Raw genomic sequence first — 27,290 nt, 5'->3', positions numbered from 1 at the left:
TCCCCCAGCGCCACACGGGAACAGGCAGGGAACAACCGCCCCCCGGGCGACCAAGACCGCCACCCAGGCCAGGGCCAGCAGGACCGCCGCGAGGCCCCCAGAGCCAGAGAGCAGGGAGGCGCGGGGGGAAAGAGAGCGCCGCCCCAGCCCAGCCAGGAAAGCAGCCCCCCGCCGCGCCGGAAGAGCCCAAACTTTCAATTAAGATACTATTTATTTCAATTGAGAGCTCTTTATTGGCGTTGTAGTTACCAAAAAACATCACTTTGGTTTTATCTAGGCTCAAAGATAATTTGTTGTAATCCATCCATAATTTTATTTTGTTTAACTCTGTGTTTACCACATTGATAAGTTCCCTTTGATTATCTGTTCAATAGAATGTGTTTGTGTCATCGGCAAATAATATGAGTTTCATAAGCTTTGAAACATTGAATATATCATATATGTAAATATTGGATAGTAGCAGGCCCAGGATTGATCCTTGTGGGACACCACAACTTATCTCTTAGGTTTCTGATGTAAATTCATCAATCTTGAGAAATTGTTTTCTTCCTGTTAAATAGCTTTTGACCCAAGTTAGTGCTATTCCTCTTATCCCATACACTTCCAGTTTGTCAAGTAGGATGTCATGATTGAGAGTGTCAAATGCTTTTCTTAATTCAATGAAAATTCCAGCTGCATATATCTTTTTCTCCAGAGCATTTGTGATTTCCTCCACAGCATCAATGATAGCCAATGAGGTTGATCTATATATATAGATCTATATATGTATGTGTGTACGTCTATATATTACATTTACAATCACAAATCTTTGGTTGATATTGTCAGTGTCCTCAAATCATCTTTATGCATGCTGGTGTTTATCATATTTTTTTGTATTGTGGCCATACCATATACTTGTAACTGTTTTTAAACTTCTGAATAGTTTACATTGTTTTTGTTCAAACCCCAGACGATTCCAAATTTTTGTTGAGCACACAGATACACTAAATCCCCTATGGTTGGTTCATACCAATTGTAATTTCCATTTTCCTTTTCTCCTGAAATTAAGAGACTTTTTTCCAACTGTGAACAATTTCTGGATGGTATTTAGCAGTAAGTAGTTATGTGCGTTAAATGATATTAGAATGTTTTGATATTTTACAAGATTCTGTAGTTTTAATAATTTCGACTGTATAAAATGTTGATTAGTATGCTTTAAGTATTCTACCTTTTGGAGGATCTGGAATGCTTGTTTTTGTGACATGCAAAATGACTATAGTGTAGATTTATAAATGTATAAGTATTACCATTTCTAATTTTGTTGATATTTACTTGTATACCATAATTAATAAAATACATTAGATTTGTAAACTTTTAAACAATTGGAGTTTTTTCCAGCAGAATCTATGCAATTCTGTCCTGTGTTCCACTCTGATTCAAAGCAAACGGTTTTGTGGCAAAAGAACCACACCATTAATTTCCCACTTGTTCATTGTTGATCAGAAATGAATGGAAGCTGTTGCAATCTTTCTATTTGGCAGACAGAGAAGACCAAAATTCTATTTCTTCCTCACATTGAGCTGATGCTGCCGTTGTTCCTAAAAGCTTTTTTTTTCTCTTTTTGGGGCTAAATGACTGTCCTGACACCATAAGGAGTATAAAAGACAGTTGCCTTTGTCACATTTTCAATACTGTCTTAGTTAGATCTTCAGTAAGCTTCTCACACATTTGATGTTGCAGGATAGGGACTCACTCACTGGATCAGTGTGAGTTCCCCCCATCTTGAGAGATTATGCATTGGCTGCTATGCTCCCTGCTGAATCCCTGCTGGGGCTGAGCGGTGTTCTGGGATGCAACCCAAGTCTAATCATCTGATACAAGTTTAAAAGTAGCCATGGGTATTTTTTTTGAGGGGCAGTCCACACACCCAACACATCCTCACAGACACAAGCTCACACAATGACGCTCACACTAGGATCCTCTTTGGAGCCAGTGGCCAGCTTTATCCAAATGTCCTCATGTGGCACAGGGCAGGTGAGACACAGATGAGTAATCCGCCCGCAGTACTCACCCATGTTGATTAGTACGTTTCGCATCTGTCTGCTCTGACTGTGTGTTGAGTGATTTGTCTCAGCAGTCATTAAATCGCTAACATTTATTGCATTTGCTCAAAGTGTTCTCTTACTGTGACCATTTGGTTGGGAACATTTTGTCCATCTTGAGTAGTGTAAACACATGATGTGAGCACTTATGAGTCGTGTATCACCATGCAAATGTGTAAATGTTTGCATGACCAGGAAGCTAATTAGAATCTTCTTTGAATTCAGGATTGTGTCACACAGAAACACCCGGTGGGTATTTCATTCTGACTCTTGTTGCTGCCATCTAAAACTACTTCAGCAGCAGACTAGTGAACTTGAGAATGCCATGGTAAGCTGTGTGACAGGATTGACCCAAGGGTCAAACGTTGATCACTCTTTATGTTTACCACAGGCTCAAAGAAGATATACCACCCAAATTGGTCAAGGTCTGGCCTTTTGTTTCATTGCAAGCCTAGCGTTACAGAGTTTGTTTGTGTCTTTCTTTTTAACATTTATATGTTGAGAAAATGAGGATCTTTTTTAGTTTACATAATTTGAAAAATGTTAGATTTCATGCTATTCTCATCTTTTAGTGATTCCAAGATATAAACTCAAATTGAATTGAATTAAATGTAATTGAAATAAATTGAATGTAGTCACCACTGATTCTCTGTCCCCAACTCCATCCTTTGTGGGAGGAGCCAGCAGTCCACCAGTGGTGACTGTTTCCCTTGGCCCTTGGCCTAGCAGTCCCTTCTTCACACTGGGAGAGAAAGATACCTGAGATCTCAGGGTATGTCATAAATCATGAATTATATAACTCCTCCAGCTTGACTATGTTTGATTTCTGTTGGACATTCTGTCGGGGGCTAATTGTCTTACTGGAGTGCTTTTAGGTGTTTTTTTTAGTGGCTCTGAATTGTGTCTGGGGTTGAGGGATGCTCATGACTGCCCAGTGGTTAGGGGCTCCTCATCTGAGGCTTGTGGGACTCTTGGTGGTGGAGCATTGTGCTGAACCCCGTCACTGCAGGGGGGACCTTCTTGATTGAATGAATGAAAACTTTATTTATTAATCCCAACAAGGAGAAACTCAGTTCCAGTACATCTCGATGAAGAAGGTCAGACAAACAACAACACAGGATACACACACATCTCGAGAGGTTACTGAGGTCAATGCAGCCGAGCGCCTTAGATGACCTGCGCCGGCGCACCTTTGTATAGCATGCAGATGGACCACGAAGAGGGCCGGGGTTGGGTTTGATGACAAAAAAAAGTCGTATCCCTACACTGCGTACAATGTGTGATTTAAACTGAATTAAACTTTACGATCTTGACTAAACTGTGTGGCATTGTGATGACTGCACAGGACTTGAGAGCAGTCTCTTGGGCCAAATCCCACCTAGTCCACAATGACTTATTCACAACATGCCATTTACACCAAACCAAGACAAATGCATGACATATTTTTCATCTTTCCAGGCTGCACTGAAAGTACTTTTTTACCATTAGTGTTCCAGCACAGGTAACACTTATGCCAGATTACACTCTGCCCAAGCAAGACTTGTCACAGCTTGCCTACTTCAACAACTTGCAACTATTCATGTTTGTGGTCTGTTTTCTTTGAGTCCAGCAGGTAGTTAGCTTCGGCACCAGACCAGATAGACCACTTATCATGTCTTCAAGTGTTTTTAATGCAATCCAGATCCTCTAAAGGTTGGATTAATTTGTTGCTGTTAATCTCATAACACACGCCCATGTTTTGCTCTCAGGGTTCAACTATACGGTTTTTGGGACCAGCAAACAAGGCTGTTGCAGACTTTCGCGAGCAGACCTAGTGTTCAATGCCTTGAAGTCAAATGTACTCTGGAACACAAAAAAATTGTGTGGTCTCAGTAGGCTTCAATTTTTCCACCATTACCACACATTCAGAAGATGCTGGATTGTAAACACAGATAAATGTACCACAGGGGCCAGTCTGGGTGTTGAGCTTTATGGTACTGGTTTAGGCCAGAAAACATGAAATTGAACGGACATGGAGAGAAGTTGAAGGTTCAAGGAATACATTTAAAGCTCACAGCAGGGTGAGGGTATGATGGCCCTTAGCAATCTGCTCACTGTGATTAGCAGTGCTCAAGAGTATTGCTTTAGTGGTTTTCCAGATGTGCCTGTGGTGTCAAGGGAGAGAGGCTTCAAAAGATGTGAAGCCATTAGCTAAAGAGAACTGTTAATTGTAAAGTAGTAGATGTAAGAAAGATTTGAGGTCTAGGTTTCTTATTTTTAGCTTCACTTTTTCCGGATCTGCCATTGTTCTTCTGTTTTCCATTGATTCTGTGACTAGATTTATTCCAATTGCACTGGATGCTTTTCTTTAAGTTGTTGGATCCACTTTTTTTCTTTTATCATTTATCAAGTGATGCACAGATTTTCTGAAAATCCTACTTGTTTGTGCTGTGGTTGATGTTGCTAGTTTTTTTTTTTTCTGATTATTGCAGAATCAACAAACTTGTTGAGGTTTCTAACATCAAATATGACCCTACAATATTAGGAAAATTCTAATATGTGCAAAATCAACAGATCCTTAGATTAATACTCTAAAATTAAACTGTGTATTGGCCATCATCTGAATGCACTGAAAAGAAAGGCATAGTGATTTATAATGGTCCTATTGGCAAACTATCATAACAAACAAGCCCCAAATGTAATATTGTCAGACACCCCCCAAACACACACACACACACAAACACACTAGTCTTTTCTTTTCTCTTTATCCTCTTGTCATTTACTCTTGATCCCTAATTTCCTTTGTAAGCTGACTTCAGCTGGATAAGACTCCAAATGCTTTGCAATCCAATGAGGTCTTCACCCCTGAACATGCTTAATTACAGACAGGGTTGTGGATAACACAAGAGTGTTTACCACGCCACTGGGCAAGGGTAAGTAAGGGTAGATAAGGGTAAGTAAACAAAATATATGTGGGACAGATGACAAATATTTTCTCAGTTTGACTTTTAGCTTGCAATGTACCGTGCAGATAGTCCTCATGTGTTTTTTTTTTTTACAACGTTCAGCAAAATCAAACATTTTTTCCCATAAAGCTAATATAGGCTAATTACATAAGCTAATTTTAATCAAATGTTCATATTATTTGACTGAATAAAGAACTACCTGCTGAAAATTCCGAGAAGCATGTTCGGGTGTTCGATAATTATCGGGATTGGAAAACTGGAGATGGCTGCTGAACAAGCCACACAATCCATTTCCTTCTGCTTCTGCTCACTTCTAAATTAAGCTGCAAACACATGCTCTTAAGGCTGAGTGATGCCTCTGTATTGAGGTGTTCAGCTACCTACATCCTGTGGTGTGCACCTCCACAGAAATGTAATTACAGTACACATCAGGGCCTCAGGAGCATGTGGGGGGCAGCAGAACTGTGACTGACCTTCTTGAGCAGCATTTTGCAGAAAATCTGGAAAACTTTCAGCAGGTTAAAGAGGAACCATTTTTCCTTCATTGCAGTATTTTCAGATTTATTTTTATTTTCTTATCAAGCAAATCCATTGGCACCTTCTCCTTCCTGTACTTGCTCTTCGCTGGCATTGAGTTGGAAATAGTAAACATAATTAAATGAGATAACAAGCTAATGCACAACACACTCAACTATGGCTCTCGTAGCAACATAAATGGTTAGATTTCTTAGCTGATAGATGTCTTCCCTAAGGCTGTGTGTCCACAGTTCTAATCCCGCTGACTGTCCACTGGTGCCACAATCAATTAATTTTTTGCTACAAATACTGGTGAAGCATCCTGAATAGTCATATATCAAAACACATTGATAATACAGTTTATTCAATTGTACATATGTGTCATGTCAAAAGTCTCAACTTTTAGGCAGATGGGTGACATGAGAGAAAAAACTCGATATGTTAATTTTGTTACACTATTTGTTATACTATTGACGCAAACATCACTTCCGGTCCAAAATCCCCTTAATTTAGCATCTATATGAAAGCAAAAAAATAAGATTTTTTTCATAGATGGAAAATAAAACAAAAGATCCTTCGCAGAAATAAATTTAGACATCAAGGAGTTAAATCAGAAAAAAAAATAAAAAAACAAGATGGATGCATTTATAAAAAAATAATAGAAATGATCAAGCACAGAACAGAGGGAAGCTCAAGTTTGCATGCTTAATAGCACCAAAGCAGGTTACTTCTATATGAGTCTGTATTCAACCAGATTCTTTATTCATGTTTTTGAAGAATTCTTCAAGATAAAAGGGATGAGGAATCAGCTTGGTCCATTCAATAGAATTTATTAAATACACAGAGTATTGGTATAGAGTTAGCATTGAAACTTCCTCCTCTGCACCTTAAGGGTAAAAGGAAAAGCAGAAGCTCAGAATAATTCCCCCAGTGTCTATTTTTTCCATCCATTTTCTTTCTTTTGCAGAAGGAGAAACTCCATCTCTGTGTGCAGTCGTTCCCTGGTTCTATGGTTTGTACTCCTTTTATTTAGCTTAGTGAAAAGTTATCTACTGTCGTCTTGTTCTGCAATAAGTTTATTTTTGTGTTAACAAATAAATAACTTTTTCAAGTGTCACCCACCAGCTGAGCATGATCAGGATGCTTTTATTTACCTTGCTTGTGCATGGGTAATTTTTTAATAAAAAATATATTTAAAGTGAATTGAATGGAATTGTGCCTGACTATATTTGGATTTGACCCGTTTCATGTCTGCATAAGGAGCTTTTTAAAATCATTTTCTAAACAAACTCAGCTGAAACTAATTAAATTGAAATGAAATGAAAGCTTTGACACACAGCTTGTGTGTCTATGGTTTCCTGTGGCAACTGCAATCCTTATGTACCAACATAAATAACATTTTCTTTGCACATATTGGGTATGCTGCTGCTTAGCAAATCTGAGCACTTCATTCATACAAGTTGCTTGACTCTCAGTGACTCCCATTTAAAATAGCAACAGCTCTGACATATGGAGCTCTGCTGGGGAAAAGTAACAGAAAGTAATCTGCCTCTGATTCCCAAGGCTTGGCCAAATACCCCCACCCCCTCAACAAACTAGGTCACAACTAAGCACAGCCAATAAGGACTGAAAATAAGAATTAAAAAAAGCTCTATAGAAAGAGGAAAGTACCAAATCAAAAATGGATCTTTTTGTTTTGAATTGGGATCATTCAGATCTTAATTCCTCTACTGCACTGTGATGGGCTGGGAACTGCTTGCAGGCTAAGCACTCTATTGTCTTTGGTTAGATGATAAAGGAACAAAGCTCTATATAGCCTGGAAGCACAAGTCAGCTCACAGCCCTACACATGAACACCGAGCTGTTGTAATCCAGTATAGACATAAGCTGTGGAATGTAATTGAAACAGTGCTGACAGTGGTGCTAAAATGAAACTGAAGCACATTGGAAGGAGGGTAAAGTGGCAGCAGATGGCAATTTTCTTTTGGCTGCGGAAATTTCTTTTCCTACTGGAAGACTTCTCACACCCTCGTTGATAACACAGTATCCAGAGCTAACTATTGACCACCTCTCCTTTGGATTTCCACAGTTTCGTCTTCCATACATGGGTGTTTTTTTTCCTGCTCCATCATGGCTGCCCTGCGGGCATGCAGTCTGCCCTTCTGATCCAAAAGATTCTGCAAAACCTCGCATATCCCTCCCTTGGGAAATAAGAGTAAAAGACAGCAGGTGGAAAAAGCGATGAAGAAGTTGTGAAAGATCTGATAAATAGTGGGAGTGTGACTTATGTTTTAAGGTTCACAGTCTGTCCTTTTGATGTACACACCAAAACAACCTGACGCCCACAGCAGCCAATCCCTGTGGCTGACATGACAGTCGGCTTGGCAGTCAACCTGCACGCAGGAGACTTTACTCCGTGTCTGTTCCCGCCCTGTCCTGCCGTGTTCACTGCCGTCCCCTCTCCATCCGCTACCTTCATAGCATCCTACTCCTCCCACCACCCATCCCTCCTTTTCATCTGCCAGTGCTTGTTTGGCAACCCAAAATCAAGCTCTCCTTTCTGCCAAACAGTCTCACTGTTTTGCCAATGGTTTTGGAAGCAACCATGCAGTGTAAAACTGGCACGCCATATGCAACAGAAAATGGTGCCCACTCACACTAAACTTTTTTATAAATAAAACTGATAGGCAGGGAGAAGGTCTGTTGGTGCATGAGTTCTCTAGTGGACTCTTTCCAGAAGGAGAAATTAGAAGAGGAAAGGAAAATGCAGAAAGAAGACCTACTAAACACAAACAGCTGCATGCAAAAATAGAGAATAGAAACTCAGCTTTATTCCTTTTCTTTGCAGAATTCACAGCAATGAAAAGGCTGGTGCCAAATAATATAATTAAAGCAACAGAAGAAATACTAATTAAGATATGGGTAATCATTATATGCATAGATGGCCAAAAGTGCTGTGATCATCACAGCTATTGTTTTTATTGTCTTTCATCTCGGTTAAGAGGCGATGAAAATCAATGGCGGGCTCCTCCTGTGGCTTGGCAACCATCTGAAGAGGATGGAGATGGCATGGCTTTTTCCTTCATCACACCCAGAGTTAGACATGTGTATCTATGTGATGCACACACATGGACTTCTCTCACCACTGGCTGCAGAGGAAGATTGCTATCGATGAGGCAGGGTTTTAATTGATCTTGGTCACAGTCTAATGTGGGGCAAGGATTAGCTGTTATCGGAGGAAGGAAAGAGGCAGAGGGAAGGGTTTTGGGAGGAGATATCCCGGTCTGACGTTAACACCCGCCACCCTTGATGACAGGGATTCAGAGATGTGACCCACAAAGATGTGAGAGTGCTGCTGGGAAAGCGCTGGTGGAAAGCTGGGCAGTGGATAGACAGGCAGCATCAAGCTGAACTTAATCCCAGTTTCCCTGTGACATTCTGGGGCAGATCTTAGTTATTTCTAGCCCTCTGAGGGGCAAGGAATAGAGCAAGTGCCAAGGTTTGGCCTGTTCTATTTAAATCCAACAGCTTTTACCAGGCTTTGTTAGGATTGTAGCTCACAAAAGTGAGGCACGTTTGATTTGGTAGATGAGTCAGAGCTGAAAGGCATTGATCATCTGCCTATGGAATTCCCTTAGCATCATCTTCACACACACAACTGTATTCTAAAGTTAAACTTTGCAACACTAATTCTTTGCAATTCCCTGTGGCTCAATAACACAAGAGATAAATAAGTAAAAGGGCATGCAGGGTCTCCTTTAATTGCTTCATTCTCAAAGCATAAGGTAGCGTCCCATGACAACTTCACATCAGTAAATATGATGTTTTTTTATTTTCTTATTTGTAGGCCATATATATCACAGGGTGTTTCCACTGTAGCTTAAGTTCCAGGGCAACATGAAAAACATTGCAGTACAGTGTGCCAGTTGGTGAAGCTTCAAACTGAATAAAAGAGAAAAACATCACAGCTCAATGCCTGTTTTGTTGTTTTGCAGCATGCTGCTTTTTTTTTTCTTTTTACCAAAGAGAACATTGTGAGTTTTCTAATCAGACAAAAAGAAACAAGGAACAACAGCAAAGGAGTTGAATGGAAAGCAAAAAAAGCTACATTATGGCAAGAAATAAAGTAGCTTTGACGCTTAAATCTCATGACTTTGTACATGGCAAGTTGCCTTTTTCCAATTTCTTGTGTTCTTCACGGATAGTGGGGGCTGTCAGCTTTCAGAGGGTGTAGACAAGCAAAACAAATCATCCAAGCCACAAATCTGGTGCTTCTTCTTGCCTTCTTTTTCTCCTCTTGGATAGTTTTTTCATTCAACACTCTCCACTTACAGTAAACTGTAGTTCAAGAGCCTCTTAGCAGTCTCCCTCACCCCACTCTGCCCACAGCTGCCTGCCTGGCTTTCTCCAAGTTCCCAAGACAACACTTAACCCAAAGGATGGACAAAAATTCATAGGCAGCAAAATTTTCGATTTGTCCTCGGAGAACCCGGTAAAAGAGATGCGCCTGAATTGGAAATTGTTCTGGCCCGTTACCTCCATTTGCAACTTTGTTTTGCAAGTGGTCAGTTAAGTAAAAGTTGAAGCATCTTCATCTTGACACAGTCGGAAACAAGATAGCATGAACAATCAGGTGTTTTCTTGCACTGATTTTGTTTACGGTGCATAAAAAACACTGAACTATGATCGACATGCAATTGATTTTCATATTGTATAAGCTAATTAAATTAGGAATGTTTCATAACCCCCCAGTGTGAGGCATTTTACTGTAACAGTCTCACATACACCCACCTTTATGAGCACCAAACATCTCTTTGGCCCCACTCATTCAGGGCCATAAAAACATATTTATGAGAGCATCAGGCCATTGAGCCACAGCAATGTTTGCCATTTTCTTTGCGCTCTATGATTCCATCCAAGCGTCAAGATTGATTCTGAGAGCTCCTACTGTGTCACCCTCCATAAGGAATATGTATAATTCAACAGCCTGTTTTTTTCCTCCTCTCTTTTGTTCACAAACATACACTCATACTGTTACCAGCCCTCAGCGACGAAGCCATCCAAGGAAAAAAGAGGATTGTCTGCTTGGGGAACAGAGAGAAGGGGAGGTGTGTGTGTGTGGCGGTGGTGGCGGTGGTGGTAGGGGGGGGGGGGGGGTGAAGGAGTTGCTAGTGGGTTTGTGCTGATTTTTTTTTTCTCTTCAGTGCCCAGAGTGCTCCCAATGCAAGTCCAATGTTGTTCTTTATGCAGGGACACTAACAGACTGTCACATGGCAGGACACTGCCAACTGAACAATCACCAACACCAATCCTGCCTGCCAATTGTCAACCTGTCATTTCTAATAGCCACAGTGGGCCAGATGCTCACAGAAAAGGCAAGATAGTGGAACACATGCCACAGCCCAGACTACCTGAGCCTGAAGGAGAAACCACTGTAGTGTCTATGCAGACAATAGTGTGTACTATACCCTATAGAGGGAAGAATTGACTATGTACTGAACCGGTGATGTTTTGTGTGTAGTTCTGTTTGCACGCATGAATGATTGTGTACACGCAATGTTGTATGTGTGTGTGTGTGACTTTGCAGGTCCTATAAGAGTGCATTTCTGTCAAGAGTCTTCCTGGCGTCAGAGGGCTCAGTGGGCAAGGCAGGACTACAGTCATTACATCCACACTCGCATACAAGCAGATGGCAAAACAGATGATCCTCACTCATCTCACTCATGACCATCCATATTTATTTCATGGTTGCTGGCCCACGGACTCCCCATACCCATCTCTTCTCCATGAGTGGCTTGGCAGTGCGAGAGCTGCCATGCACACAAGTGTTTGGAAAATAAAATAAGCATGAAAAAGGAAGCAAGTGTAAATGAACACAAGTAAAAGCTGTGAACGCTGAAAAGGAAAACATTGGTACCCACTGGTTCTTTGCCTGTCTGAGCTGCTAAATAACTTCACATTGATCAAAGACAACAGCAAATCTATGTGTTGTTGTGAGCTACTGTTCATGACTAAGGCTGTGGTCAATGCTGTTTGACGTGATTTATACTGCATCTGAGAGTGCCAATAAGTGAAAGGTCCGATTGGCTCAATGCAGAAATTGAGAGAATTCCTCTTTACTCACTGCCTTGGCTTTCCTTCCATATAGCAGAGGAAAGAGCATCTTAGCCCTGAGACAATGTTACTGAGAGCCTCATACATTACAGATGTATTCCCTGGAGCTGTGCCACAGGTAAAAGGCCCAAATTGGTCCGCACCAGCACTGTTTAATGGAATCCAGTCTGACAAGAGGACATTTTTAAATCCACTTGACCAGCTCAATACACACTGTTTGACATCAATGCAGTACAGCTTTTGCTGAGGCAGGGAAGTTAGGGCTTTTAAAGGGATCCTAATGATCTCAACTCCCACTTTAATCTCAGTATATGGATGTGAATATTAAATGGTAGATTTATTAAGTTTATTATGTCACCCTCATTAAAAATCAAATGCCTTGTTTCCTCTTCACCCAATTGGGTTTCCGTTCTGCCCCCCCCTCATTGTTGATGTCTCCACACATGCTATGTGCACTTACCAGATGTGGCAGCAGTCCTGGATGACGACTGAAATTTAGGTTAATCATGCGAAGTGACACAGAGGTGTCCCTCAGGGCCAGTGGCTGTGTGAGCAACTCAATTAAGAGTAAGCCTCTTCAGACAGGACATATATGCAGGCTTGAACTCAGTGAGTCACAGCCGGAAGGGAAGCAGGGTCTCAGCAAAGTCCTGCCTGCGTTCTCTTTGCTCTGCCTGGGTAGGATTTGGATTCAGTGTCGGCTAGCAAAGCCAACGGCCAAAGTAACTGTGTGCTCCAGTTCCTCTGCTGCAGATTATTCCAGCAGCATATTTGACACACATAGACGAGTGGACAGCAGCTTTGTTGCATTATCAGTCAGCCGTGGCATTCAGACTTCACCCAAACCACCATTCCCCTCCCTGTCTTTCCCTCCAGCCAGACTAAAGATGAGGCCATGGTGGTGATAGTGGCCATGCTGATAGATTGTGGCCATCAAGTCAGGAGAGGTATAGAAAAAGCCAAGAGGTTTGGAACAGATAGCCAGCTCTATCAAGACTAAGAAAGGGCCCTTGGGTGTTGAGTGCCTTTATTTCCAATAGCAACAAGCAGATAAAAAAAAAGCAGCAAATCAGTTGTTTCTTGAGGAGGAGCTCCACTGCTGTTTTGTTTGACCCCAGGACAGATAATAGGGGAAACACCAGAAAAGTTCAATTGCCATAAAAAAAACAGACAGACATGGAGCCAAGAAAAACAGATGTGAAAAGCTAGAGCGACACTGCACATAAATTGATGGCTCTTAAGCTGTTTTCTATTGAAAATATTATTATGTAAAAATATATACAACAATAAGGGAAAGAGTGAACATGTTTTTGCTTTAGACATGTAGGGCTAATTCCCTTACAATGACTCGGTTCACAAAACATCCAGACTACTCCATGTTTCCTAGAATCAATGAAATATGCTGGAGGGGATATTGAGATAATTATGTGTCCCTCTTCTGAAAACAATGTTTGCTCCAGAAATATCTTATAATACCTCATGAAACCTTTAGAAAAAAAAAAAAGCTGATTAAATTTCTTAAATTTGCTATTAGTTGGATATGTACTCTTACAGTGCCGAGGGCAACATTAAACAAGCACCAAAGTTCCTTCATTTATTTATTCTCTACATCTGCTTCATTCTGTTTGGGGTCGCAGCGACAGAATCAGCAATCAGATTGAGTGTTTTTGAAGTGTGGGAGGGAGCCAGAGTATACTTTGAGCAAATCCGTACGCAATATTATTATACAAATGTGACTTTAAGGTGGTGGTTCTTGTTCAGTGAGGTGACAGTGTTTACCACTATCCACCCCTGAACCGTCGTTATGTCCTGTAATTACTGCTCCCTCCCAGAGCACAGCCCTTCAGGTGAATACATCATGAAAAGATGGCAGCGGTGGACCAGTTTCTGCTGAGCTTGATTTTCCCAGATAATCAGACCTGTTTACTTTTTAAAAAGGGATTGCAGAAGTGCATTTTCGACGAGACAGAGAGCCAACTGCCAGCAATCTTGCAGACAAGTCAAACTGAACAGTTCTTGCTGTCATTTTCAGAGCCTCCAAATAAAACCTTTCAGTCAGCAAACCTGAGTGTCTACAAAAGAAAAAAAAGTAGCTATGTCAACACTTACTCACCAACTCGGTAAAAACGATAATTTGACACCAGATTACAACATGTTCTGTAGCTGGAGTTGATAATTACATTTAAACCACTGCAGAATTAGTTGCAGGGACAAAAGACATTAAAGTCAACACAGATTTTACTCTACAATCGCCGGCCACTTTATTGGATACACCTTGCTAGTACCAGTTGGACACCCTTTTTTGCTTTCATAACTGTCTTAATCCTTCATGCCATCGATTCAACAAGGTACTGGAGAATTTGGTTCATATTGACATGATATCATGACGCAGTTGCTGCAGATTTGTCGGCTGCACATCCATGATGCCAATTTTCCGTTCCATCACATCCTAAAGTTGCTCTGTTGGGTTGAGATCTGGTGACTGTGGAGGCCAATTTAGTACAGTGAACTCAATGTCATGTTCAAGGAAACCATCTGAGATGATTCCAGCTTTATGTCATGGGGTGTTATCCTGCTGGAAGTAGCCATCAAAAAGTGAGTACACTGTGGTCATAAAGGGATGGACATGGTCAGCAACAATACTCAGGTAGGCTGTTGCATTGTAACCATGCTCAATTGGTACTAAGGGGCTCAAAGTGTGCAGAGAAATATACCCCCACACCATTACACCACCTGCAGCAGCCTGAACCGTTGAGACAGGACAGGAGGGATCCATGTTTTCATTTTGTTGACCCTAGCATACGAATGTCGCAGCAGAAATTAATACTTCAAATTCGGTGAGCCTGTGCGAATTGTAGTCTCAGTTTCCTGTTCTTGCTTGTTATTGCCTTTTTATTTGTTGGAACCAATCTGGCCATTCTCCTCTGACCTCTTGCATCAAGAAGACATTTCTGCCCACATTTTCCTGTCAGCGAATCAATAACATTCTAAAAAGTTTAATTCTATCGTGGCCTAATAAATGAGGCTCAAAACGCATGCTTATTCAGTTGAATCAATGTTTCGGGACTTGATGTATACGCCTGTGACCCTGCGACGTATTTTTGGCAGTTTGACGGGTGAACATTCGTATTCAAGACTTCCAAGAGTCGTATTCAGAACAAAGATGAATCGTACTCAAAACAGACATGTCAAACGTAAAACTAAATGTTGTATTCGTAGTTTTGTGCAAGTTGTGCACAAATTATAAATTTGTCCAAACATTATCTTTATGATAATTTTTCTTATTGACACATTATCAATTTGTTCACAACTTTGTTTTTATGAATACGTTTCTTATTGACAGATTCCTTACCCCATAGATTTGTCAGAAACATTTCTTCTTCATGTCTTTGTAACTGCACTGCCTCTCTGTGTGAGGAGTCAACAAATAAAAGCAACATTATGAATAGGGATGCATTATATCACAACTAAACACAGAGAATGTTTGGAATAACCTCTGATTTTATGTCATTCTCTTCATCTTCTCCGCTTTTCTGATTGGCAAACAAGAGTAAACAACAATGAAAAACAGTTTTAATGTATCAGCTAACCTTTGAGTTCAGCTGGACTTGTTTCCGTGGCTTTTTAGATCAGGTTGTGGTGATCTGACCTAAAGTCTTTCCAAAAGGATAATGAGCCTCTTGCTGCCCAAATGAATGGCGTGGGTGGTCAAGGTTCACCCTTTTTCTTGATAATGAGCTGCAATATTTTTTTTTTGTTGTCTTTAAATAAAAAAATGGCTATGAAGCTTTTCTAGTATTATTTATTTTATTTTATTTTTTCCAATTTTCTCATATATGTAACAACTATGGACAAAAAGCAGATTTCAAATAACAGCCTAAAGCTTGATCGTGAACACTGTTCTGTAGAACTATGAGAGCAAACGATAAGAAATGCAACACCAGTTGACACTTTGAGGTCAGCTCTTCATCTTTGGCTCTTCAGCAATCCTGACTAACTGCGGCAGCTTTGAGGGGGACATCCCAACTGTTTGTTCGTGGAGCTAATTAGGAGAGGCACACAAAACAACATATCAGGGGCACCAAATCACCTCTGAAGGCTTTGAGAGTTTCAAACCTGGCACTAGTGCAGGCCTCCCTACTCTTCACCCTTAGGCAGTGGTTGCTGTGGAAAAAGGTAGACAATCCAGTGATTTTGACCATCAAGCACAAGTCATCTTCCCAGAGTGGGCAGAGAACACAGATGACAGTTGTTGCAGCCAGTAATCGTGTGATAAAAGCAGTCTGTGTGCGTGTGTGTGTGCGTGTCAGTACAAGTGCATGTGAGTGTGTGCCAGTGGCTGAGCAAACTAGATAAGTGGAAGATGGGAGGAAGAGAACAGTCACTCACAGTATAGCAAGTTTTCAATTGCAGGCCTGTCAAGTATGGACTTCTGTGTCAGCCACAGTGCACTCCCAGTAAGCAACTAATTCTCCCACTGCACTCAGGATTACAATGATTGTCCCCATCACAAATGCCCCCTCTACAGCCACAGACATACATGTTTGGACAAAATGTCCAGGAACGGCGGAGATTCCTTTTTCTGTGGTGCCATAGCATCGACAGGAACTGAGTCAAATCAGTATGCAGACTTGTGTGACAACTGACTCTCCTGCAGGGGAATTATCCAAGCACCTCTTTATCCTGGCTGAAGGTTTTGAGGCGAAAAAACATGATGGCTCCTTCAGAAACTTTCACTAGGTTGTTAAAAGAGTGGCTGATGCCTTTGCTGGAAAGGCAAATTTCCACTTCTCTCCTTCCCCTTCTCTTTTGCGATAACTCATCATCAAGAACAGGAGTGGAAATAAAAGTGCTAATGGCATTTCCGTTGTGAAGATAGGACGCCTGTAGAACAGTGATTTAAATGCTCTGTTTGATACCGCTGTGGATTCAGAACACCTACCCTCAACGCCTTACTGTTCGCTAATTATCAGCAGGAATGGGGTGGTGTTGGCCCAGTGGAATAAACTGCGAGGGTATTTGATGCCGCAGAGGCACCGCTCTGCTAATAAAGCACAGTGGGGTCAGAGGAGATCTGGAACCTGGCCCTGCAGACTTCCACACACAGCAATAATGAAAGCGACAGTGATTTCATTGAGACTTTGATTTAACAGTTAATGGCTGCTCACAGAAAGCCTCACATCCCTGCTCATCATGGTGCTCCTTATAGTATTTCTCCTGACTCACAATCACCAAGCCCTGACGTTACCAAGAATTGATTTAATCTGACCTTTGGCACAGTTTCTGCTAAATCCACATTAATCCGTCTAGGATTAATGAAAAGAGTGGAAAAAGAAGTTATGGTGATCCAACAAATGTGGCTCAGGCTGGCGACATTAACTCTGAATGCATTTTCTCCCACCTCCATTACACTTAGTTGGTTCGTTTTTCTCCAATGATCCTCAGAATGTAACTTTGACTCTTTCTGGTCAGCTTTGAAGAGCACTGATTTTATTAGACGATTTTAAAAAAGGAAAGTAATTTGCCCATAGATCTGTGAAACCATAAACCATCACACTTTACAATCAGCAGTTGTGGACACAGTGCTACAGACACCCCAATTCCCACTGTAGACTGTTTGCTTACATTCCTTCTACCGTTCTTGAACTGTGGCCTGACCAGCCAACCATAATATTTGCCATGTAGCAGTCACAACAGGTTTGATTCTTCCCTCAGCCCAGTCCTTGCACATCGAGTTAACAGGTTTCAGCTGCAGCGAGGGCATGTCAACCCAAGAACGCACTAATCAATCATATTTCACTTCAGGCACACCCGGACTAAACCACAACCTACCATCATGCTCCCTCCCTCCTACAGCTCCTTGTTCTTTGCTTTTCTTGGGTCTCTCGAGCCCACAATGCGGGCAATGCTTAATGAATCAGACAAGCTGTTCACATGGACAATAATGAGCAGGTCTACGTTGAGGGGAACCACAATTTCTACTTTCCACTAAAGCACTTGAGCTGGTGTTAAAACAATAATGAATAGTGCCAGAGGGATCTCAGTTTAATATATTCTTATTAAAAGGTCAGCGCTGCACCAGACTTGCATGGTGTCACAACAAATCTTTGACAGACCCAAGCAACTGTGATGTTTTTCAACTCTCAGCAAACAGTCCACGAGACATGAAGTTAAAACCATGTTTAGTGAACTTGTCTTAAAGTAAATAAGGTCGGCCAATGTAAACAACGAAGAAGCATATCTGTGGTAATAAGCTTCTTTAGACGGCTTTGATGTATTCATAGATAAATTGCCGTATCTCCCCGCCCCCCTGCACAGGCCCTCAGGACAACATCTTAAATGATATAAATCAGCTTTACAGCAACTGGTCAAAATTCCTTATTCACAGCACAGGCCTTTCAAGTTATCATCCATCAGCAAAACTAATCTATTTTCTTCTGAAAAGGGCCCTTTTTCATTTCAATTCACGGATCCAGTTAATTTGATCACGACCTGTTTTAATACAACACGCATTATGTGGAACAGTTGTACCCTTGAGCAATGTACTTTACCTGCATTTTACTGATGCAAAGCCAAGCTTGGGTCCTAGAATTTCCAAGTCATTTGGAATTAATACACGCCATTAAATAATAACACTAATTTTTAGCCAGGGTCTATATTCCATTTAAATCATATTTCCTGCAGTGTGTAAATGTCTGACTGACAAATTGTTACAAACATCTGAGCTTTTGACATATGGTGAGGTGAGACCTTGGCTTAAACTCAACAAAATTACAGTGAAATGCAATAGTATGATTAAAACATCTGTTTGTGTGAAAAATAATGCAAATTAGTCTTTTTTGTTAACAAAATTATAGGCCTGTCCAAAAAACAAATAAAAAAGAGTATAGAGTTGAGAAAGTGTTCGGTCTACTAGTGTTTAGAAAACACTGGGGAAAAAATCTCTTCCGTAATGATTTAACATTTTGCAAAGCTTCTTTTTGTTAGCCTGTTTACCTGTATGCACACCACAACATACATTGTAGCTACAATTTTTCTCATGATCAGTCCACCTCCGCGCTTAACGCATATCCCTTTTTGGTATGCTTTGTGTTTAAATTAGGTTTTGTGTTTCTCTCACATTGACAGTCCCACAGGGTTTCACTTGTTAACCCTTGTGCTATCCTAGGCATTTTAACATTGGGAGTTGGGTCATCTAGACCCAATAGACAGTGCGTTAAAACTTTTTTCTTCAATGATTTGTGATCTTCACTGGTGTCCATGGATTACATGAAGTCTTTCCACCTTTATCCACCTTTGTCATGGTAGGGACCCCAATGTAAGGATGGGGTCATCTAAGATAGCACAAGGGTTAATCATCCACATATGGTTGTGTTTTAGCCAATTAACCCACAGTATTTTTAAGAGTCTAGTTTGCCAGTCTGTCTTTGCAAGGTCAGCAGTTTTGTCACCCCGTTAGTATCTCTTTTTATAGGTTAACCCCAGTTTTTGTTTCATCCTAATCTGTTGATTTTGTCACGTTTAAGTTTATTTTTCATGATTAAATTGAGTTTCCATCCACAGTTCTTGGTCTTCCACATTTGGATCCTCCACACAATTTTTTTCTTGCTGGGGATATTATAAAATTATCCTTTAGTTTAAAATAGTTCTTAAGGCTAACTTTAGGAACAAAAACTAAAATAATAATCCGGTAGAAGAAGAAGCCCATTTTGCGAAATTAGTTGTGCATCAGAAAGAAAAACTAAGTCAGAATGCAATTTTTTTTCATGAAGGATTTTGATATTTTGAACTTAGTTTCAGCATTTCCGTCTGAATTTCTGAAAACATTTTTTTGAATCCAGTTTATATGTTTTGACACAACAAGGCGGTGCCTCTGCGGTTTTAAGATCGCTGCATTGGCTCCCTGTGCAATTCAGAATTGATTTTAAAGTTCTTTTATTGGTTTACAAATGTTTTTATGGTCTCGGGCCTTCATATTTATCTGACATGATTTTAAAGTATGAGCCCTCGCGGACCCTGAGGTCCTCTGATACAGGCCTTTTGGTTATTCCAAAAGTAAGAACAAAAACATACGGCGAGGCCTCATTCAGTTTTTACGGACCTCGCCTGTGGAACAGCCTCCCAGAGAGCCTAAGGGCCGCAGAGACTGTTCATGTTTTTAAAGGAAGGCTTAAGACCTACCTTTTTAATTTAGCTTTTAGTTGAATTTTAGGATTTTAAGTTTTTTTTTTTTTTTAATATTTTAATTATTTATTTTTCTTTTAACTAGTTTTATATGTGTATGTAAATACATTTATTTATTTATTTATCCTATTAATTTTTAAGTCGCTCTTACTATTTCATATGCCTATTAAGGTTCATGTAATTATTTGTTTTTTGTCCATGTTTTATATATATTTTAATTTTATTCCTTTTACATTTTATTACACTCCAGTGTTTTCCTCTGAGGGATCCTCCACATCAGTGACTGACCCTTCTCAGTGAGCGGGGACGCTGCAGTGGGATCTCCTGGGTCTGACTCTTTTGATCGGATCTGGGGGGTTCTGTGGTAGTGTTCTCCGTGAACTTGGGTTGGGGGGTCGCTGGTGTGGACATGTCCCCAAAATATCGTTTCCCCACTTCAGGACAAACCCTGGTTTCTACATTCTATCATTTTATCACTTTTTTAATTTATATATTCATTTATTTATTTATTGATGTGTGTGTGTGTGTGTGTGTGTGTGTTTTTGCGGGGGGGGGGGGGGGGGGGGGTTGTCTCACGGTTTGTCTTGTCATCTTGTTTTTAAATTGTATTGTATTTTATGCACAGCACTTTGAGTGACATATGTTGTTGAAAAAGTGCTATATAAATAAAGGTTGATTTGATTTGATTTGAAATGAACATTTGTATCCTGCCTTTATGCTGAAGGAGTTGGGATCCGCTCCAGCAACCCCTGTGAGCCTGCACAGGAGGAAGCTGAAACAAAAGATGGTTGGATGGTTGTTTTACAATTTTAAAAGTCTCCACATTTATATATCAGTGGACTGTAACTGAAGTGGCTGATATCATGAAGTCCTACCAATGGCTAAAAAGGGCTGGCCTTATAGGACAGCACTGAAGCACTCATCCTGGCAGCACAAGAACAAGCCCTTAGCACCAGAGCGATAAAGGCTCAGATCTACCACACCAGTAGGCTGTGCAAAGAGTTGACTGAAAAATCCAGCACATAACTGCATACAGGGTGTAAGATGCTGACAGAGAAAGCATACATGGAACCAAGTGGCTGGAATAATATACAGAAAGACATGTGTGCAGAATATGGACTGGAAACCCCAGGGTCAAAATGGGAAACAACCCCAAAAGAGGTAGAGAATGAGAGAACAAAGATCCTGTAGGAATTCCAGATACAAACGGAAAGAATGGTAATGATGAACCAGCCAGACATTGTAGTGATGCATAAAATACAGAGAAAAGTTGTTGTGGATGTGGCTGTACCAAGTGAATGAAAACTCCAGGTAGAAGGAACATGAGAAACTGGAGAAATACCAGGAACTCAGGGAAGAACTGGAGAAAGCTTGGGGGATGAAGGTGCTAGTGGTGCCTGTGCGGTGACCTGTAGAAATATAGTCTCTCGAGGTTTTACACTCAGCAGATTTTCACTGTGATTTCTCTAAAGATTGTTTTTTTATGTTGTCAAAAATGCATTTTATGTATTAATATATTTATTTAAAATCATGAGCTAAAATTTTACACCAATTTTACACCAATATTTGCCTTGTTTTCTATTGTTACCTTTTTTGTTGAAAAGATGCTTTTTCAAATTTATGATAGTGATGTTCACATTGAGGAGGCAGGAATAGTTTTCATTGAATAATTTTCTGTGAACATGTTGTTGCACAGTTAAGCAAACAAACAGGGAGTCAGACCGTCATAACAACCTCGAAAGGAACCTGCAAGGTTTTTGGTTTGACAAAAAACTCAAATCAATCCCTTCTTTATAAACAGGGAAAAAAGTCACAGGAAGTTAGGAAAGGTGAAAGCCTTTGTGGAGTTACGTCAGATCTCTTTTGATAATTGCTCATTTTATTAGTTTTTTATTCAAATTCTGATAAAAATGATGAAGAAAAGAACATTGATTAAATTTCTACGTGCTTAATTTGTAGGCAGAAGACTGGCAAGGGTTCATCATTCAGTCTTCTTAAATCCTTTTCTTCAGGATGAAGATGTGGATCTATATTTGAAATGTCAGAGAAAGTGTTATGGTGCCTGTCAGTCTCCTCCCCCTCCCCCTACTGCTCTGCTCCTGACTCCACCAGCTGGGACCAATTCACCTCATCACCTGCTCTGCTCTTAAGGAGATCCAGACCCATTAGCCAACGCCAGTTCGTTACCCTCTATGGTGACTCTACCTGGTCTCAAGTCTAGTTCATGTTTTCTTGTTTAAGTCTGGCCTTGTGCTTAACCTGCCTCTCTCTGTCTCAGGATTCCAGTCTCTAAGAGTCCCCAGTGTGGATGTCAGCTCGAGTTCTCCAGCAGTCCGGTGGAACCCTCAAGCTTTGCCAAGCCGCGCTTTTACCTCCAGCCACGCCACAAGCCGCTTTCCTCTCCAGCTGCCCACCAAGTCACACCAACTTTCCTGGAAGGAAAATAAAACCCATTTCTTACCTTTCACCTATCTTCGTCCTCTCTCTGGGTTTCAGCGTCTGGGTCTGTCAATCCTTCAAGTCATGACAGAAGGTGCAGAGCACGCAAACACATGTGGTTACGTCCACAACAAAAAATCTAGTCAGGAAATACTAGAAGAAACGACAACAGCAGGGAACAAATTGCCATCCAATAAGACAGCTTTCACGCAAGCAGACAGAAACAATAGTGGACTATTTTAAATCTGGTCTTGCAGGAAAATGAATTATTTATACATCTCCAGCTAATCGCTGAGAGCTGGATGTGTATGAGGAATAAATATTACCAGAATTATTGCATTTTAGATTTTTAACTATAAAAATAAAATGCTAATTCAGTTTTTGGTATTACAGACATAATCAAAGAAACATTAAAAGTCTGCTTTATTGTCACTTAAATGGTTTCCCAATGTGCCCACAATCCTCCAATGCACACTCAAGCAGAAATAGAATTTGTGCGCTCCTCCACTCAGTAATTTTGAGGAGAGATGGTTGAGTAGTAAATGACACCTTTTTTTTTTTTTTTTTACATCAGAAAAAAATCAGTTTCTCACCCTCAGAAACAATTTGTCAGGCTGCCCTACGAATCAGAACGTCTCCAATTACAGATGTTTATTCTTCGCCTGTTGAGGGGAGACGAGGGAGCGAGGTGAAAGGATCCAGTCGTCTGTATGTGGAAAATCAAAACACGGATCATGTTTTTTAATAACAGCAATCTGAGTCTCTCTTAATGTTGACTTTTGAAACAGGGAAATCAGATCTGCATTGATGTATCTTTTCAATCCTCGTTATATTTCTGAGCATTGACTGCCACACATTGACACTGCCACGACTGAGGAAGAACATTGTAGGCTCCTTTATTTAAAGGGGAAGGATCTATCGACCCTTTAGACAGCTAAGATACACTAGAAGATCTTTAGCTCCCTTTCTTGGCCAGTCTCTCAGCCTGAACACAGGGGATCTTTGTGTGTCTCTCTTTCTCGTAGCTGGCAGCTGTGAGCTCAGAAATCAACCATAGGTCTACACATTTACCATTTTTAAGCTCTACTATTTCTTTTCCGTTTTCTTTTATTCTACTCTAAAAAGAAAAAACAGAAATTATCTTTTTGTAACATTTAGGAAACACCCTTTATAAACCACTAATACCAATTGAAAGAGGAATAGAATAAGGAGAAAAAACTGAAATCCAAGATATTTACTGAAATAAAATCATAAAATGTGAAAAAATGTCAAAAGTAAAATACGCTTACACTGACAGAAATGCGGTATTGATTTAGAGCGTGTTGGCATTAACTTAAAGGCTTTTTAGACTTAAGTGGGGCATATACAGAGCAGAGGATGTGGTATGTTTTGTTTATACCTTGTTATAATCTTGCAGGACCATTAACGTATTTAAATAAGTAAGCCCAAGCCCTTCCATATGTTACATTTTAAATCCTGTCATCTCCACTCAGTGTAACAGTTCAGAAAGTCCATTTAGACTGAAAGCCCCTTAAACAAGGTAGTTTTGCGAAGCATTTGGAGGAATCAGCAGTCTTTGATCCCCTCTTTCCTCTACAGCCGTTGGCTCCCCTGACCTTTTGCAAACCCGAAGTGACATTCTCGCTGGAGCTGAGACAATCTGACAAATAAGTGATGACCATCCACATTTTTAATTTAGAAGTATGATAAAAAATTTAACCACCGACAACCTCCGCCCTTGGTTTTAGAAAATCTTCATCCATACATCCTTTTTTTTTTCTTACCCTACCACTGACTTTTTTTCACACTTTTTAGGAACCCATGAAAACAGTAACAGCTCAAACTTGTCTACTCATCTGCAGCACATTGCATCATTAACACAGTTATTCAAAGGTAGATAATAAAAAAAGGTTACAGTGTTAAAAGTAATGAAATGCAAAATTTAAGGAGCTGAAATAACTTTGTTTGATTTTGTGGACAACACTGTAAAAGCTATCAGGTTTTTCAACAAAAAGATGCAAGTTCTTATGTTGAAGCACTTTCTTCATTAACATAAGGAACACAAAGGCAAAACTCCAATCCAAGATTTTTTCAGTTAATATTGAAAATGAGCCACTAAGTTAAGTTGTTATAAACTCTTGAATCAAAGTTTTTACTTCAACAGCATTAAGAACAGGAATGAAATAATTAAGCAGCCTTCACTGTCACTCAAGGAGTCAAGTCTCCATAAGGGTGACAGCTCTGGAACTACTTTAGCCATTTTTCTTGCCTTGGGTTGACAACTATGAGTACAGATATTCATGCTACATTTTGCAATTTTACTTTGAAATGGACGTATACTTTCCGTGCTCAGATTGTTAACGTCACCTTAGATGATGTATCATTGCCTTTATTGTTGGACAAGCTTTCATTCTGCTGAGATTTTCTGCATTTTTGACACACTATGGGATTTGTATGGTAGGGGATTGCCTTTTTTTTCTAAATCTAATACAAGGATATGATGTTAGGTGTTATCCTCTATGAAAAATCTGCAGAAGTTTGAGGGGAAAAAACTGGATCTGAAGTCACATTTTGACCCAAGAGAGCATCCTTTTGTTTAGATCCACTATGGTGTTTTTATTAGATCTTGATGAATTGAAAATTATTTTATGACTATGATATTTGTACTTTTTTGTAAAAGCTATTTCTTGCCACATGGATGTTGAAATTTGAACATTTGTGGTGTAGCCATGGAAAAACCCTGGGATGGCTAAGCTCACCAGTTTTTGGTTTAATTCTCTTGTGCTAAATTTTAAGATGAAATAGGCAAGATTTCTATGAATCTCCACAGGAGTTGTTTTGGGGAAAATAAAGTGCTTATTTATAATAATATTCCTCACGCTGCACTCACTGACACCTACCCTTGACGCCTTGACGCCCCGGCCGCGGAGCAACCACCAACGTTTTTTTTGGACTTCGTTCATTGCCACATCATGGATGTTGTTGATCAAGTAGCTTGCTCTATAGAGGCGCCAGCAAGCACATCGCCATGTCTGGGCTCACCAGATCCTTCAGAGTATGGTCAATTTTTTTCCCTTTCTGCAGGAGCTGTGCATAGATGTGACGGCCATTTTAAATGTTACTGTGCCTCAGTTTGAAAAATCTCTCCCGCATTAACCATAGAGGGGAAAATAAAAATAAACTGGAGATCTTTATATATTCTCTCGATGAAAATAAGAACAGCATCATGTGCCCATGGAGCTGGAGTGATCGCGCCCGCTACAACGGCACACTTGGCAGCTCTCTGTCTACCGGGCAGCCAACCGCCCGCGGGCCAGGATAGAGAGTGACGGTGCTTGCTAGCTCTGCCAGACCCTAGGCAGAGGCGCTTGCTCAATCCTTTTCCTCTGCCCGGTACGCTGAGTTGCCGGAGACAGTCCCGGTTACTGTTGGGAAAAAACGGGACACACCCTGTCGCAGAGCCCGTGGAGCTGGAGCGTTCGAGCCAGACTCTGATTGGTTGATGCAGCTTGCTGTGTCTGACACCCAAATCGCACTGCAGAACCTCAGATCGTGTCAGTACATTGACTTAACATAGAAACTTGATGCCCCTGACGCACGAATCGCGTCTGGTGTGCTTGCACCTTTACAGTGACATGATGGCCCTTTGGCTTATAAAGTGTTTGCTGGTATTGTTTTTAAAAAAATGTCCGCAAAGTGATCAAAAGAGAAATATTATTAGTGTTATACATACTGTAGTGACGGTCACACACCCATTCGTCTGCTGCCAGATCTGGCAGCGCAAAGGATTATGGGATGCAATTTCTTCTGCTGGTTTTGGCCTGATCTGAGTGGGTGTGTGGGTTTAATCTATGTGTTTTATGTCTGACTGTTCTTCCGTTCGGTGATAGTTATTTTACCCTGGTGGTTTATTTTGTCCTGCATCGTAAGTGAGGAGGGGGGCAGGGAGAATGACCCCACTGCATGTCACACTGTTCGAGGTCAATAAAAAGAAACCAGTTCTGCAAAGTTCCTATCTCTGCCTCGTTCTTCGTAGCGTTGCTACATTGGTGTCAGAAGTGGGATCATGGAACAAGACAGAATGGAAAGAGAGACCGCTCGACTGCGCAGTGAAAGAGCAGCATGGCTGGCTGAGAAGTGGAGAGAACCTGGCCTCCCCGACGGAGCAAGCTGCGGACGTCCACGCTTTGCGGAGACGACGCAGAAGAGCGACACTCCTGGCAGGTCCCGGCTCTGCAGCTCAACTGAGCAGCAACTCGCCACCGCTGCCGCTGCTGTTCCCAAATCCACTGTCAAGTTGCCGAAGTACGACGGAACTAATCAGCTGGAACTGTACCTCAAGCAAGTCCGAATTGCAGCAGCACACAACGGATGGAGGGAAGAAGAAACGGCCACTCACCTGGCGCTGGCCCTGGAAGGACGAGCACAGCAGATACTGATGGACCTGGCACCTGCGGAGGAGCGGGACCTGGGCGCCCTAACCACGGCCCTGGAACGGCGGTTCGGCCGGTGCGCGTCAGAGACGCACGAAAGAGAGCAGCTGACCAGTCGCTGCCGTCGTGATGGAGAGAGCCTAGGCGCCCTAGCTGCAGACATTCAGCTACTTGTCCGGCGGGGTTACCCCTGATTTTCTTCAGGAGCGCAGGAAGAGTTAGCTCTCCATGCGTTCCTGCAAGGACTCACACCTGAACGGCTCCGCCAACACGTCCGCCTGGCCACGCCGCAGACACTGGAGCAAGCAATCCGGGAAGGAGAACGAGCAGAGGCCATCCTCTCCACTTCACGTGTGGTGCCCGGCACTCAGCCTTGCGTGAGAATGCTCAACTATGAGGAGGAGGAGGCAGAAGACATCTTCAGCGTCCAGTCATCGACGCCACGGCCGTCTCAGCGCCATCCATTGGCCTCCCGACGTCAGCACCGTTCCTCTGATCGTTGTTACCGGTGTGGGGAGCCTGGGCACATCGCACGCAACTGCCCTGCGCCAGCACCAAAGACCAGAGCAGCTTCGCCG

The 27,290-nt window shown here is 41.3% G+C and overlaps 2 long non-coding RNA genes across 2 annotated transcripts; one reads left to right on the top strand and one right to left on the bottom strand.

The window, feature by feature from the left end:
* The first annotated feature begins 1,899 nt into the window (after window positions 1-1,899).
* On the top strand, window positions 1,900-22,307 carry LOC110016645 (uncharacterized). Its single transcript, XR_002291960.2, has 2 exons — window positions 1,900-2,013; window positions 21,853-22,307. It is a non-coding gene; the product is annotated as an uncharacterized LOC110016645 (long non-coding RNA).
* Window positions 22,139-25,298, bottom strand: LOC144984444 (uncharacterized). The gene is made up of 3 exons (XR_013648118.1): window positions 25,180-25,298; window positions 22,873-22,985; window positions 22,139-22,272 (listed from the first exon to the last, which is right to left on the bottom strand). It is a non-coding gene; the product is annotated as an uncharacterized LOC144984444 (long non-coding RNA).
* Window positions 25,299-27,290: the final 1,992 nt, after the last annotated feature.

Source organism: Oryzias latipes, chromosome 16 (genome assembly GCF_053564925.1).
Source record: "Oryzias latipes strain Hd-rR chromosome 16, Olatipes_Hd-rR_3.1".
Taxonomy (NCBI): domain Eukaryota; kingdom Metazoa; phylum Chordata; class Actinopteri; order Beloniformes; family Adrianichthyidae; genus Oryzias; species Oryzias latipes.
This window is presented reverse-complemented; position numbering and strand designations above follow the sequence as displayed.